This window comes from Danio rerio, chromosome 23 (assembly GCF_052040795.2).
Source record: "Danio rerio strain M-AB ecotype USA chromosome 23, GRCz13ab, whole genome shotgun sequence".
NCBI classification, from domain to species: Eukaryota; Metazoa; Chordata; class Actinopteri; order Cypriniformes; family Danionidae; genus Danio; species Danio rerio.
In genome coordinates, this window is record NC_141043.1 from 21,256,777 (window position 1) to 21,271,945 (window position 15,169).

Sequence of the window (15,169 nt, forward strand, 5' to 3'; positions counted from 1 at the left end):
ATTTTAGTTTCTCAAAATAGCAACGCGCCAGCAGTGCGCCTCAGAACGCCTTCCTTTTTAGACCATAACGCCTATAGGCGCACATCTGAGCGCTAATGCATTCGCTATTTAAACAGCGTGGTGCAACGCCTCAAAACGACTCTTGCGCCAAGCTGAAACTACAAAAAGACTATTGCGCCGCACCTTGCGCCACACTGCGCCGGGTGTATAATAGGGCCCCATATGTTTGTGTCGGTGTCAGTTTGAACAGCAGCGTCGCACCCCCAATCCCCCTCCTCCTAAAAGTGTAAACAAGGGGAAACACAAAAAAATGATTTTCCTGTCTTGTCCTCGCATAGTTTTAATGGGTCAGAATTATTCTCCAGATCCAGTTTTAAAAATGGCATATTCTTCAGTCATGACCATAACAAGGAGTTTTTCTTTGAGGAGTCAGACAAATACCACAGTGGAAATCAGGAAACAATAAAGCTCCACTGAGATCTGCTGTGGATTGTTGAGTAGGCTTTGTTTGTGCATCTTTAATTATAAAAAATACCCCATTTCCCGAAGGAGCTTCAGTCAAAATTCACAGGGGTTTGTTTTCTTTAATGCCTAGCCTTAATTACATAAGACAGACCCAGTTTCCACTTTGATCTATCAAGAGAGGGGAAAAAATGTAGGAGCTCTTGACTAAAATATCTTGACTCCTCAATGAGCGTAAACAGAGCAGTGGGTCTCTCATTTGGGGATTTGAAAAGATTGGAGGAAAGGGAAGAGGGAAAAAAGAAGTTAAATGCACTTTCAAAAATCAATAAAAATGTAAATAGCTTCTCTGTCTCCAGCTTCTTAGGCTCTCATTACGTCTAGATTGAAGTTAGTCAAAGCAGGAGGGGAGAGACATCGAAAGAGAGACGGGAACAGAGCGCTGCCTGTCGACAGTTTTAACTGCACATCAGAATATTTTGGAGTGCTGCTGAATATTTAAGCAGGTGACAGTGGACAGCTCAGATCCATGCAGGGACGTGATTGCTTTTTGTATTCTGTCACTTTGTGCGACTTGCAGAAATTGATTGCTGAACCTCAGGGGCTTAGCGTTATCTTGTGTAGGCCTCTGTGTGCCTCCTTCCTGCTCAACATATCAAACAGAGGGTCAGAGGACTTTTAAAGCTGTGGTAAAGCACTGTCAAGCAGCTTTCATTAACTGGACCTCATGTGTGTGTGTGGGGGTGGGTGTATGTACTGACTGAGGTTCAAAAGCCTCAATGCTTCTTGAATTTTGTTTTATTTTAAATTTCACTCTGAAAATGCGGTTTAATTTCAAACTAAATTTGAGTAAAATATGAACAAATGCTGCATCTCAAACGGCACACTATGCACTTATGCACTATGTACTTATGCACTTACACACTCAACAGCATAGTGTATGTATGTAGTGTCGTCACAAATGGAACACCAACGTTTTTTTAAGTTTAAAACTTTTAAAGTTAAAAACTGTTGCCTAGATGATGTTTGACGGTTGTCAAATTAGCTAAATAAATGTCCAAACTACCAAATAATACCTGCCATGAGTATGTTATTCCACACTTCATTTTACCAGTTGAATAAATGCGTCATCCGGGTATTGAAAGAGCACTTATTCTTCTCAGAATTTCAGTGTAAATGCGCTACTTACACTATTTATGCTACAAAAGGGCGTAGAATAGTGCATAAGTTTGCAATTAGGGATGCAATGATTAACCGATTTCACTGTAAACCGCAATTTAATTCATCACGGTTAATTAATCGTAAAGGCTTCTTAACACTGTGTTTCTGCATTGAACAAAACTGCAGCAACTAAGCAAAGTTGTAATGTAATGTAATGTAGTGTATATTTATATAGCACATTTATTGTGTATGGCCATACACCCAAAGCGCTTTACAATCATCTCTCCACACCACCACCAGTGTGCAGCATCCACTTGGGTGATGTGACTGCAGCCACAGGACAACAGCACCAATGCGCTCACCACACACCAGCTATTGGTGGAGTGGAGAGACAGTGATAGAGCCAATTCAGAGGATAGGGATGATTGGGAGGCCATGAGTGTAAGGGCCGATAGAGGGCTTTGGCCAGGACAACAGGGTTACACCCCTACTTTTTACGAGAAGTGCCATGGGATTTTTAATGACCATAGAGAGTCAGGACCTCGGTTTAACGTCTCATCCAAAAGACGGCGCCCACTGACAGTATAGTGTCCCCTTCTCTTTTACTGCGGCATTAGGACCCACAAAGACCGCAGGTTGAGCACCCCCTGCTGGTCTCTATAACATCACTTCCAACAGCAACTTAGTTTTCCCATGTGGTCTCCCATTCAGGTACTGAACAGGCTCAGTCCTGCTTTAACTTCAGTGAGTTACCGGTCTTGAGCTGCAGGGTGATATGGCTGTGATGTGGTTATGCCAACTGCGGTTTTGTACACCAAGGCCAATACACACGCACACTGGATTAACTATGGCTAAGGCTATTAACTAAGGGCAGTTCACAGTTCGTTATTTCCAATGGAAGCTTGCTCATGCTTTCCAGGCGTATCTAGTTGAAAGACTGTTGCGAGCACACTGCATTGCAAGTCACGTGAAAAGAACTGGATTATTCGGATTCATACTTTGTATGGAATGTACACATTTATACTCTTAAGAGAAAAAAATACAAAAGGAAAATACTAAACAATTTTGAAATACCGTATAGCCAATCAAAAGTGCCTTTTAGACAAATACATTTTTTCTTATTTTTATTTATTTATTGTTCTGACTTTTATTTTCAATGTAAAATTATTACTTTTGTTTAAATGCCAAAAACGTTTTTCACTTTTTTTTAGGACCATGGAGAAATGGACTATTGTTTGTTTGTTTTTAATATTGTTTTGTGCTGTATCAATTAGTTACTGGGCAGCAATAAATAACACTTTAAAATATAATGAGTTTTCATGTGATTTAAATTTTTTTTTAAATAGTAAATCAAAATCTATAATCGTTGCATCTCTATTTGGGATGCACCTTAACCCAATAAAAATGTTATTCACATTGGTAACCAAATTGATGGGTTTATTGTAAAAACTATTTCCAAACAATCGACGTGTGTTGGGAAAACACAAAGGAATAAAGTTAACTTATTAGTTTTTACAAATGTAAGTGAAGTGAACATAAAACAGTTCAGTTGTCGCAAAGAAAACTCAAGATTATGTTTGTTTGTGCTCATTTCAAATAAGTAGTTTGAACATACAGCAAACGTCATGTTTTGAGTGGTTGTTTGTACATATCTTACCCAAATTTGAGTGCAATTAACACAATTTTTTGTTTATTTTTGTTATTTTTATGTGTTTTTATAGCAAATTGAGTGAAAAGTAGAGTCGAAAATTTGGGGGCATCAAAAACTACATTTCGTGCTTCATCTGAATATCAGTACAAAGTTAAATGTTTAATTTGATTAACTATATATGAAGAGGAGCATAATCCTATTGATCGGCATGATTTGATGGGAAACAATCTAAATAAGAATTGCAATTAAAAATACACCTGACACCTATGTTTGCTTATTTGCTGGGCTGCATAGATGGGTGATAATCAGATTCTTTATCAATGTGAAAATTGGATCATAAATATTAATATAAATATCAAATCAATATCAGAGTGAGAAAGAGGTTTTGCCAAATGTTCTTGCATACACAAGGAGCAATTCTTGGCAGTGAAGCTTCTGGTGTACACATACAAATACAGCAGGAGGCATAATTAAAAACAACAACAGTGTAGTAATATAAAAAGTAGAAGAGGCTGTTATGTTAAAGGGACAATCATCGCTTTTAATTGTTGTAATGTTTTTGGTATGTATATGTGTATTATGTGTTTCATGCCTTTATTGGGTCTTTTAATCATATGTTAGTTTATACATTATATAATCACACAATGATGTAATCTGTAAATGAACTGGTGAATCAGTTATTTGAACCAGAAACCAGCTGTCTGAAACAATCATATTGCAGGAAAGATATTTTCCATTTGTTAAGGATGTGGATTAAAGATAATAAGATTGTAAATAATTTTACTTTATACAACTGTATTATATAAAGTGTATTTACATTTCCTGATAGGATGTTTGTTTTAATCTCATAGTGTCAATGATGGTAATTGCTGCATTATATGAAGGACCAGAGTTTCATCTAAAGATCTTCTTCTGGGTTCTCTTGGGGAAAAAAAGATTCTTGAATATCCCTGAGGGTGAGTTAACAGCCGATTTTCATTTTTGGATGAACGGCCCCTTTAGGTCAGAATAAAACTATTTAAAGGTTATGCACATATGTTATACATTAGATAGTTACATGAATTAACAGGGATTTATTTGTGAATACTATACTGAAGAATTCCACAAAGAAGTGCAGTGTGAATCATTGTTGTTCAATGGCCTTTCAAATATTTTAATACATTTTATAACCTTATTATTTTAATAATGTAACTGTACAATTACTATAATTTGCAGCATTTTTAACTGTTCAAATGAAAAGAAAACTTTTTTTCTGTTACCTGCTGATTTACAAGGTCATTTTGTTACAACTTTTGGATGATGGTTGGTGAATGCTCTCTTATACACTTTATAATTGATCCAAACTTATGTAGTGCAGCGTTTAATGCAGATTGAGCTGCTCTGAGATCCTGAAAACACCAGATCCTGTGCTGTTCCTGTAATTGAACATAGTGCCTAGCTTCAATATGAGCATTTATTTAATTACAGAGGTTTTTCGTTATTTGCCAGAGTTACGTTTTAAAAATAATGAACTAGTCAGCTTTACTTTTTACAATCAATATGGATGTTTTTTTAGCTGTAAAACCCTTCATTACACACTTCATATACTTCTCTCAGACAGACATAAACATTTTCACACTTTAATCTCTTGTTTAAACACATTAAAAGTTCAAACTTTCATAGAAAAAAAAATATATTGAATGAAACCAAAGATCAAATATTGTTTTCAGGCCCAAACGTTTGTTTGAGTCGATTCATTTATTTCTGTAAATGTGCCCTGTAACGTCTACCTTCCTTTAGCATGTTCAGAAATCTAACTTTTTGTGCGATAGTTAGCATCTCCCTATGCCTTTTGGGTGCTACCGCAGATGACTTTGTCAAGATTGTGAGGTTTTTTGGGGAGAAAAATTTGCACACATACCAGGGTGCATTTCCCAAACAACGACATAACTATCATAGTACGATGCATTGTTTGGGAAAAGAACAATGTAGTGACGAGTGTTTCCCAAAACCTGTAGTTTCTCTTTCGCAGATCCGTTGTTTCAACCATGTTAGTTATGGCGCAAAACATCCATAATGATGCTCTAAACGGGAAACAACTTCATCACTTCTGAACCTCATAATTTCTGTGCAAAGTATATTGTTTTTCACGCACATGCGCTTAAAAAAGTCTAATATTAGTTTTGGGGAAAAACATGCACTCGCTTTACATATTATTTGAAATAAGTTAGATTTGTTAATTTATTTTTTATTTTTTGAAAAGTCTACTTTTACAATTTGACACATGCAAACCACTGCAGAAATGTTCTAACGAACAGGCCCATGTCATCTACATTACAGATACTTAATAAATAACCTAATATAAATTAAAGCATTAACACATGCTATATATTTTTGTTTTCACAAGCTGTGAAGACGTAACGTAAATTCTGCTTTTAAATAATCGTTTACCTATAGCTTTCATCATGAGCCATGGCTGTGTTCAAAATTATATCAATGTTTTCAAAGTGCCCTATGAAAGGAATGCATTTGTAAATATGAATATCACTTAAACTGAGCTGTAAAAATACTTTGAACGCAAATTACACATAAGAGAGATGACCTTAATTTATTTATTTAAATCATTCCAAGTTTAAATTTTAGAATGTTCCAAATGAATATAGCATAGGGGGATAACTGGGAATAGAACACAGCCAGGAATTATGTTTCTAACTACAGCTCCAGAGGTGTAGTTCCATGCATACAAGTTTGAGACGCAGTTTGCGAATGTTCATTGGAACAACCGATTTGGGAAACGGCAAATCAACAAACTATGTTTGTATTGATGGAACTTGCAAACTTAGTTGGCTAATGATGATTTTCGGAAATGCACCCTTGCACAGCACTTCAAAGTCACACTGCAAGCGATAGAGGATTTATGTAAATTTGGCAAGCTGAACGATTCTGTACTATACAGGAGACACAGGCACAGAGGAGATTGATTGACAGGGGTCTACAGCCAATCAGGACACAGACACAGTGCTCTAATATGGGTGCAGAACACAATTCACTCTAGAAAAAAAGCATGTCAAACTGCACAAAAAAAAGCACTAACTACTTAGCCAAATCATTTTGTTTTTATTTTAAGTGACCCTGCAAACCTTTAATAACATTTATTTGTCCTAAAACGGTTTATTGACAGATTTAAATTACATTCCAATGAGCTCAGACTTTCAGACCCCACTGTATCCCGTAAACCACACTCCGAGACAGCATTTAGCATTCTCCTATTCCTTTTCATAAACCGTATACCATTTTTTTACATTTTTGGATCTCTTTTCTGGTTCCTTTCATCAAATTTATATATCTGAAATTAGATCCAATATCCATTCGAACGGAAGAAGCCAAAAAGCACTTTGCCGCCGTAGTGTTCACTAACCTCTGCTGAAAAACAGCCCGAAAATTCAATTTCAAAGTCTTGCGTGTAATTCCATGAAATGTTAATGACTAAGCAAACTTGGAAAACCTACAGAGTATCATTGAATGGTGCTGAGTTTCATATTTTTAAAAGACATAACATAAGGTCACCCTGAGGGAGTGTGGGCTTCACCGCTGATTGATCTTGCGGATGCGCTGATAGCTGCTGTGGAAGGGAATCCTGCATCATACTGCTTACTACAAGGGCTATTTCGGGCACTTATTCAGTTTAATGGATATGAGACCAGGCCATCGGGGACCAATAAAGGCTCATTTTCCTGTAGCAGCCGTGGTACGGAGAGAGAAAAATAGACAGCGTGTTACACACAGGCTATAACTTTGACTTTTCTGCTGTCTAATTAGCCAGCTGGAGTGTGTGTGTGTGTGTGTTTTGTGTCTGTCTGGTGAAGGCGTAGTGCATGCATTCAGCCTCAATTGTTTCATTCATCCACAGCCATCTGCGTGAGTTTCCCCTGACAGGCAGGTTATATCACAACCTCTTGACAGCAAGCAAACAAACACGCTTTCAGAGGACAAACAAACAGCGACAGATGAGCAGGCACAATGCAGCGCTTTCTTATGAACATATGAGCATGGACAGGAACGATTTTAGTCACATGCCCCACAAAACAGCTAGAAGGAAACTGGCAGGATGAAAAGAGGAGCCAGTCTGGGTAAAAGGGGCAGAAATGCTGCACAATGAAAGCAAAGCAAGATCCGTTCTTTTTAGTGTTTATGCACCTCTCCTCAAAACGGCACAGCCTAAATTTTTGTGAAACAGCACAAAACGTTTTTCAACATATGTTTGACTGCAAGGTAAAATGAACACTACAAGGCAGCATGAGAACAACATTAATTCCTTTTAACACTAATGATTTACAGGGAGATAATATCAAAGAATAAAGAATTATTTTCGTGCAGTACTTTGCACAACACCACATAAAAACCATAAAACAACTTATCAGTGTATATGGTACTTTAAAAAAAAGTAATAGATTACAAATTACTGACTACTAATGGAAAATTGTAATCTGATTACATTACTACTCACTTAAAGGGCACCTAGGTTACCCCTTTATTTCAGATTTAATATAAGTCTTTTACATCTCCAAAATGTGTCTGAAAAGTTTCAGCTCAAAACACCCATCAGATTTTTCATTATACATTTTACAAGATTCGATCTTATATATTGCACCTTTAAGGCTAGTCCTCCCCGTCTACCATTTTTACGTGCCTCTCTGCGTGCCTTAATGTCCTCAACAGACAGACTCTAAGGAAGCAGATCTCACGTAGCCTTTGTGAGAAATACTACAGTAAGATCTTTGCCAATGAGTATTTGTTGTGGAGTTGCATCGATGAGTCACACACAATGTTGTTACAAAGTTCATGTGCGGAAACACGCACACGCACACACACACACACACACATACACACACACACAGACAGAGCGCGCGTAAAACTTACTCTTGAACACATTTGATGATGATTGATGATCCTAGCAAATTGAACGGACCTTTTATTCCTGGTTGCTTTGCGCACGTCTGGTCTTGTTGATATGATTATACACGTGACTACCAGGACATGTTAATACGCAGCTGTCAATCAATTTGGTGGGCAGGGGGACCACACTCTTGTGTCAAGTTGCATTCGGTCTGAAAACCTCTTCAATTGGTCCACCGTTTTTGCGTTGTTAAATTAGAAAAACAGATTTTTTTTCTTGTTAATGTAAAAAGTAATCAAATTACCAATTACTTTACTTTGAAGTTACTTTTAAAACATAGAAAACATGCCTATTAAAATACTAAATAAACTGCAGCTCTTTCAGTAATTTAATATTTACTGAAAAACACAATGGGTTGATCACAGCAGCTTTACATATTCAAAATACTTAGAGTTCACCCAAAACTTAAAATTCTCTCATCGTTCACTTGTTCCAAACCTGTTTGCCTTTTTTCTACACAAAAAAAAAATATTTTTTTTTTTATGGACAGAATTTCAAAGCGTAGACTTGGGCTGGAGAGGGTCTGGTTCTGGAACCACAGGCTTTTATCTCTGTTATTCGCAGATGATGTTGTTCTGTTGGCTTCATCGAACATGGACCTTCAGCATGCACTGGGATGGTTTGCTGCTGAGTGTGACGTGGCTGGGATGAGAATCAGCACCTCCAAGTTCGAGGTCATGGTGCTCCACCAGAAAAAGTTGTTTTGTCATCTCCAGGTTGAAGGAAATCCTTACCCTAGGTGGAGGAGTTCAAGTGAGATTGACAGGTGGATTGATGAAGCAGTAATGCGGTCGATGTACTGGTCCATTGTGGTAAAGAAGGAAGCTGAGCTGAAAGGCAAAGCTCTCGATTTACTCTGTCTTACTGGCTTTGGGTCATAAAAAGACAAGATCTCAGATACAAGTGGCCGAAAAAAGTTTCCTTCCTTCCGCTTGGTGGCAAGGTACACCCTTATAGACAGGGTGAGGAGCTCTGTCACCTGGGAGAAGCTCGGAGTAGAGCCGCTGCTCCTCCACATCCAAAGAAGTCAGCTGAGGTGGCTCTGGCATCTGTTTCGGATACCTCAAGGACGTCTACCTAGGGAGGTGTTCCAAGCATGTCCCACCGGGAGAAGACCTCGAGGAAGACCCAGGACATGCTGGAGGGACTATGTCTCACGACTGGTCTGGGAAAGCCTCGGGATCCCCCCGGAAGTGCTGGAGGCAGTGTCTGTGGAGAGGGAAGTCTGGAGTTGTCTCCCAAGACTGCTGCCTCCGCGACTCGGCCCCAGATAAGTGGATGAAAATTACATGACAAAAGAAAACATTTACAAGAAAACTGGATACCTGTAGTCATTGACATCCATATGCAAAATCACAGTGTTTGGGTGTTCTGTGTTGTCTGATGTAACAAGTCTACCGAAATGTGTATATTCCATAAAAGCTGAAGCTGATCGGTCACTGTTTTCAGCAGATTGCTTATATGTCAGCTCATAAATAAACCACCTGATCGACGTGACTTTGAAACGCTCCAGTGTCTCTGTATCTGTACACTCAGTAAACAATGATGAGTTTGGTGAGTTGATGGCCTTCACAGCCAATTACAGTCATTTCTGCTCCTCAACAGTGCTCACATGTTAGTGGGAAATGGAAGTTTTTTAAATTTCAGTATTGTTTGGTACCGAATTTCAGTATTGTGACAACTCTAGTGTATGATTTATAATCCTTTACATTTACCTGACCTTGCTTGTCCATATGGACAACTTTTCTGGTGTGGTCAGTTTGCTCGGTAGCTCATTTTTTACGCTGTTGTACGATTGATGCAGATCAGGTTTGAGTCTGATGAAGTACAGTTCCACCAAAGATATGTAATGCAATGTACAATCAAGGTAAAACTACCTAGTAGTTGTGTACCATAAATTTCTATGACATTTGTTTTTGAAAACAACTGGTTGGGTTTATAGAAGTGTTTAGGCCAGTGTGTATCTGTAGAATAAGCCCTGTCTACTTGTAGACATGTACAATGTAAGGATTTGTATTAGTGTGATTTCACCCAGTAGAACATGTTCCTGGACCAACATCAACATCTATGTTGATCTTGAAACAATATTCCAGTCAACTTTAAAGGTTAAGTTTACTCTTTGTTAAGTTTAAGCTTACAGTTAGGGCTATGTGCATCTACATTGTTATCCAACTATAAATCCCCTTCGATTTTGAAAATAATTTACAGGTTAGATTTATGGGTAGGGATTAGATATGGATTCATTTTTCATTTTTAACAGAAATTATGTTCCAGGATCAATAGATTAATATCCTGTTATACCAACATCCAAAATCACACCGACTGAAACGTATAACAAGAGGAAGCCTAAGTAACATAATTCCGATTTACAATAATGTAAACTGTGCCTTTTAGTAGATGTGTTATCTGAAATATATTTTTGTTTTGCAAAAATGTAAGCTGAGATATGTATTTCCAATGAGCCTGGGATGCTCAAATATTTGACTTATTTTTTTTCCCTGAAGAACGTTTTATTTATTTATTTTTTACATTATTTAATGTAAAGAGAAATCTATACGTAAATATTGTGGAAATATTTATTTGACTGATTTGGCAAATCAACCTCTATCTCAGTAGTGTAAATTTAGGGCTAAACTTACTGTTAGCTCAAACACTCATAGGCTTTGTCTCAGACACCAATTAATATGTGCTTGTGCTTTCATGGACTTTCAAAGGCTGCCATGGATACTGTCTGCATGACTATAGAATGTCCCATCCATCATTTTAGCTTTCAGAAGGTTGCTTACAAGTGCCCCATGTGGTGTTGTAGGATACGTTTCCTTCATGCACACTTCTGCTGATCGTGCACTGGGGCAAGCTTTAAACTGAGCAGAAATCAGCGGAATTACATCTAGAAAGTGTGGACTCATCGGAAGACTTTGAAGTTTCATAAGGTACCATTAGGGACAGGTAGGCTGACAGTGAACAAGGAGTGATCAGATGTAGTTTCTCAAAAAGCTGTTGGAAACAAGTAGGTATCGCTGCAGCCCAGAAACCTCCAAGTGGGAGGGATTACACCGCAAGTAGATTGGGTTTAGGTGGTGTTGGTGGAATTAATATAACACATCATGTTACAGTGAGGTTGGGTTTAGGGTTGGTGTAGGTATAGACATTCATAAAGCACAATATTGGACTCCGTGTCATGTTGAACAGTGGTCCCCAACAACCAGGCCGCGGACCGGTACCGGTCCATGGAACAATTGGTACCGGGCCACATAAGAAATCATAAATTATTTCTGTAGAAAATATTCCCCCCGCGACTTGGTTTCTTCCACTCACCCCCCACCATCTCACGTGAAATGGACTATGCCAAAATCCACTATGGAGCGGGAAGAACGTATTGGTTGTTGATAGTTTGAAGTTATAAAACAGTCCAAATCAGCAGAGCATTTAAGGATTGTGCATATAATATTATGTGTGCGTGCATCGCTAAGTAAGTATCCAAAATCATTTAAATATGTATCTATATGAAGTTTCACATAATCGTACTCGTTAGGACTGTAACATGCCAGTGCATACATTTAATTGGGCTATACGGTTGTAATATTGTTAATATGTTCGTCAGTTAAATGTTTGGCACAGATGTTATGTATTTGATGCATATAAACCTTGATTGAAACATAATCAGACCGCGATAGTGTAACTAGCGCATGCGCACTGAGTTGTTCATGATAAACCTGGATGCACGAGCGCAGGAGCTTTATTCATGTGAAGACACGACCCCCCCACCCCCATTTTGAAATTTGACTGCCGTACGTGTGTAGGAACAGTTGATGGTGACCATAGCAATGACAAAAGCAATGGATCGCAGGCTCAGATCACAATGCGTTTTCAACATGGTTTTAGATAGGGATGCAACGATTATTTATTTTAGTGGTATGATCATAGTCTGAGAAATAATCACAATTATTACGCATTCATTAATTTCAGACCCCAATAGTTTAGAAAATAAGATGAAAACTTATATTTTACAGTGTTATTTATTGCTGCTCAGTTTTTGACATTTAAACAGAAATAATTTTACACTGTAAATAAATGACAGAACAATAAATAAATAAAAATATGAATAAATAAAAAAAAACAGTATTTGTCTAATGCAGGACTTGAAATTGCTGGTGCTCCCAACTTCAAAAATTTAGAAGCAGAAGAAAAAATTATAGGAGCACCCATCAAAAATGAATAAGCACCACTGCATTATTGCATTTGAAAACATCAATTAGGACTAACAAAAACCAGAAACAACTATCTAACTAATGCTAATAATTCCAAAATAAATTTCTAATAATTATAAAATATTATTGATGACGAAGCTGAAAATAATACTAGCAATAAATAACATTTCTCAATATCATTCTGCCTTGAATGTATGAGTTATCTGCTATAAAAAGTCCTACTGTTGCTTTATAAAAAAAATAAATCTATGGTTTGCATTAAAAAAAAGAAACATTGCAGTAGGAATTTTTTATTTCGCACTATAGTTTTATATGCATGTCAATTTAATAAACAAAAAGAATGGACAAAAGAAAGGAAGAAAAGTGTCACTTCTGCACCTCTTTAAAAGTTTTGCTTTCGGTTTGGCCATTGTAAATGTCTCGTTATGCTCTGATTTTCATCACTCCGAAAAAAAAGCCGAAAAAAGCCGGCGAGTCAGCTGGCCCATGAGATGACCATGAGCACAATACTGATGTCATGAGCCGCAGTTTTAGTTTAAACTTTGTAAAGGTGAGCTTCTTTGGTGATGAAGTGTACAGTGTTAGGTTTAACAATTAGTGGACATTTGCGCTGAACGTGCGGTGAATGTAACGCATCAAGATTCAGGCCATTAAACAGCTGATGCATTGTTTTAGTTTGCATTTGTATTTTTATTGGTTTGGACTTTAACTTCTGGCAAAGGGACCATCAATGAAAACTAGTTTTGAGGTAATTTAGGTTTATTTATGTCCCTTGTTCTGTAAAATAAATAGACTTAGGCTTAATAAGTACTGCAGGTACTGTTCAGTATTACTGTTCATATACTGCTTTTTAATCAGTTACTTTAATATATATATATATATATATATATATATATATATATATATATATATATATATATATATATATATATATATATATATATATACATATATAGTTTAACCCAAAGAATGAACAGTCTGTCAGATGATGAAGAGCCGGAGTCAGAGATTCAAATAAATAAATAAAGTTTACTGAAGATAGTTTGCAGTTTTATTAGCAGAAGCCAGCTTCAACACTTACATTGAGTTCCTTGGCTGCTGTCTTCTATTTCATAATTGTTATGGAGACCAACCAAGCTACTTAATTTCTCATTCATTTTATATCAGAGTTTAACACCAAAAGTAACAAGAAATTGAGAGGACAATCTTACCAACAGCGCTTGGCTTCTGCTTGATGAATCTGCAAACCATCCCAAGATGTGCAAACTGTACAGACCAGTCCAATCCAGTTAGGGTCATTTTTTTCTTAGGATTGCTCTTGGTGCATCATTGATCAATCAACCTCACCCTGATATTTCTAGGCATCTTGTCTGACTTTTGTGGCTACTATAATCTAATGGATCTCTATTATAATGTTATTTTATTCAATTATTTCTTTCCCTAATAAACTGATCTACACTATTCTTAAATCCGGGCATGCCCTTGTCTGTGATGCAGGAAGATAGCAGTGGTGGAACTTATAACACTTTCTGAGATAATTTAGTCACTGCTAAATACAAAAACCAGTCCAAGTTTTATCCCCGTGAATGTTCCAAAAGCCTCTTACACACCCATCAACTGAGTACTTAACTCTGGGAGGAGGAGGTACACCTTTCAACTACTGTTATACGTATCAGTATCATTATTGGTGTACAGCAAAACGCACCAGCTCTCTACGGGACTCCACATAAATTTACCACAAATTTTGTGAATCCACTGATGCCTTTCATTCCTGTCTGAATGAGAACTACACACAGCTTTCCGTTACTACCCACTACTTCACAGACAATCCCTAGTCTATACTATTTTAAATCTTCCTACCTTTCTTTTTGTTGATTGATCAATGGTGTTACCAGAAAACAAATGCTCGCATCCTCCACCAACAGTAGGGATTGTATACAGTTTAACCCAAAGAATGACCAGTCTGTCAGATGAAGAGAAGCTGGAGTCAGAGATTTAAATAAACAAATCAAGTCTTACTGAAGATAGTTTGCAGTGTCATCAGCAGAAGCCAGCTTCAACAAACGCAAAGAGTTCCCTGGCCGCACTGCTAACAATCACCAATCAACAACAATTACACTCTCACATAACGTCATTAACTGTGTAATACATATAGGTGTTCTAACCTGATGGGTTAAAACACAGATAGACTAGGAAAACTTCCCCGTGGGGTTACGTCAGACATCCACTAGACTGTTTAGAGCTGACTCCAGACCTGTGAAACGGATCCACAATCAAATAGAACACACACACTTGAAGTTAAATTTGTTTCTTATGTCAAGGCTGAGTGTACTCTCAGCCGCCTTTATCAAAACTGGTTAAAAAAAACTGTACAATCTACATTCAGGCAGTAATAATATCCTTACTATGCAAAAGTCTATCTTGAATAAAAAGTAGAAACACTTTAAAAGAATTAACCGTAAAAATAGCTCAATCACTTTAGACATTTTAGATAGTATTAACTCAGAGAAATAACAATAGAAACAGTTGCTTCCAGTCCCCAGCCCTCAGTTCAACTCAAGATCTCCCTGACCTCTGATTTAGTTTGGTGGCTCCTAAAAAAGCTACACATAGACAGGCAACTGCACTGAACATTCTTACATAAAGCAGTGTGTTTAACTTATTCATTAGTTAAAATAATTTCAAAGTTAAATACTCATTTAAATAATCAGTCATATTTAATAAAGATAATGAGAAACAGGACTTGCG

At 37.2% G+C, this 15,169-nt stretch overlaps 1 protein-coding gene and 1 long non-coding RNA gene across 5 annotated transcripts in view; one reads left to right on the top strand and one right to left on the bottom strand.

Moving 5' to 3' along the window:
- Positions 1 to 15,169, bottom strand: part of tafa1a (TAFA chemokine like family member 1a) — a 109,880-nt gene that overhangs the window by 22,272 nt on the left and 72,439 nt on the right. The window lies entirely within an intron of this gene.
- The window catches only part of LOC141380478 (uncharacterized), a 91,871-nt gene that overhangs the window by 1,213 nt on the left and 75,489 nt on the right, over positions 1 to 15,169 (top strand). The window contains exon 2 of the long non-coding RNA XR_015523415.1: positions 4,126 to 4,230. This is a non-coding gene — a long non-coding RNA (uncharacterized LOC141380478). The remainder of the gene's footprint in view (positions 1 to 4,125; positions 4,231 to 15,169) is intronic.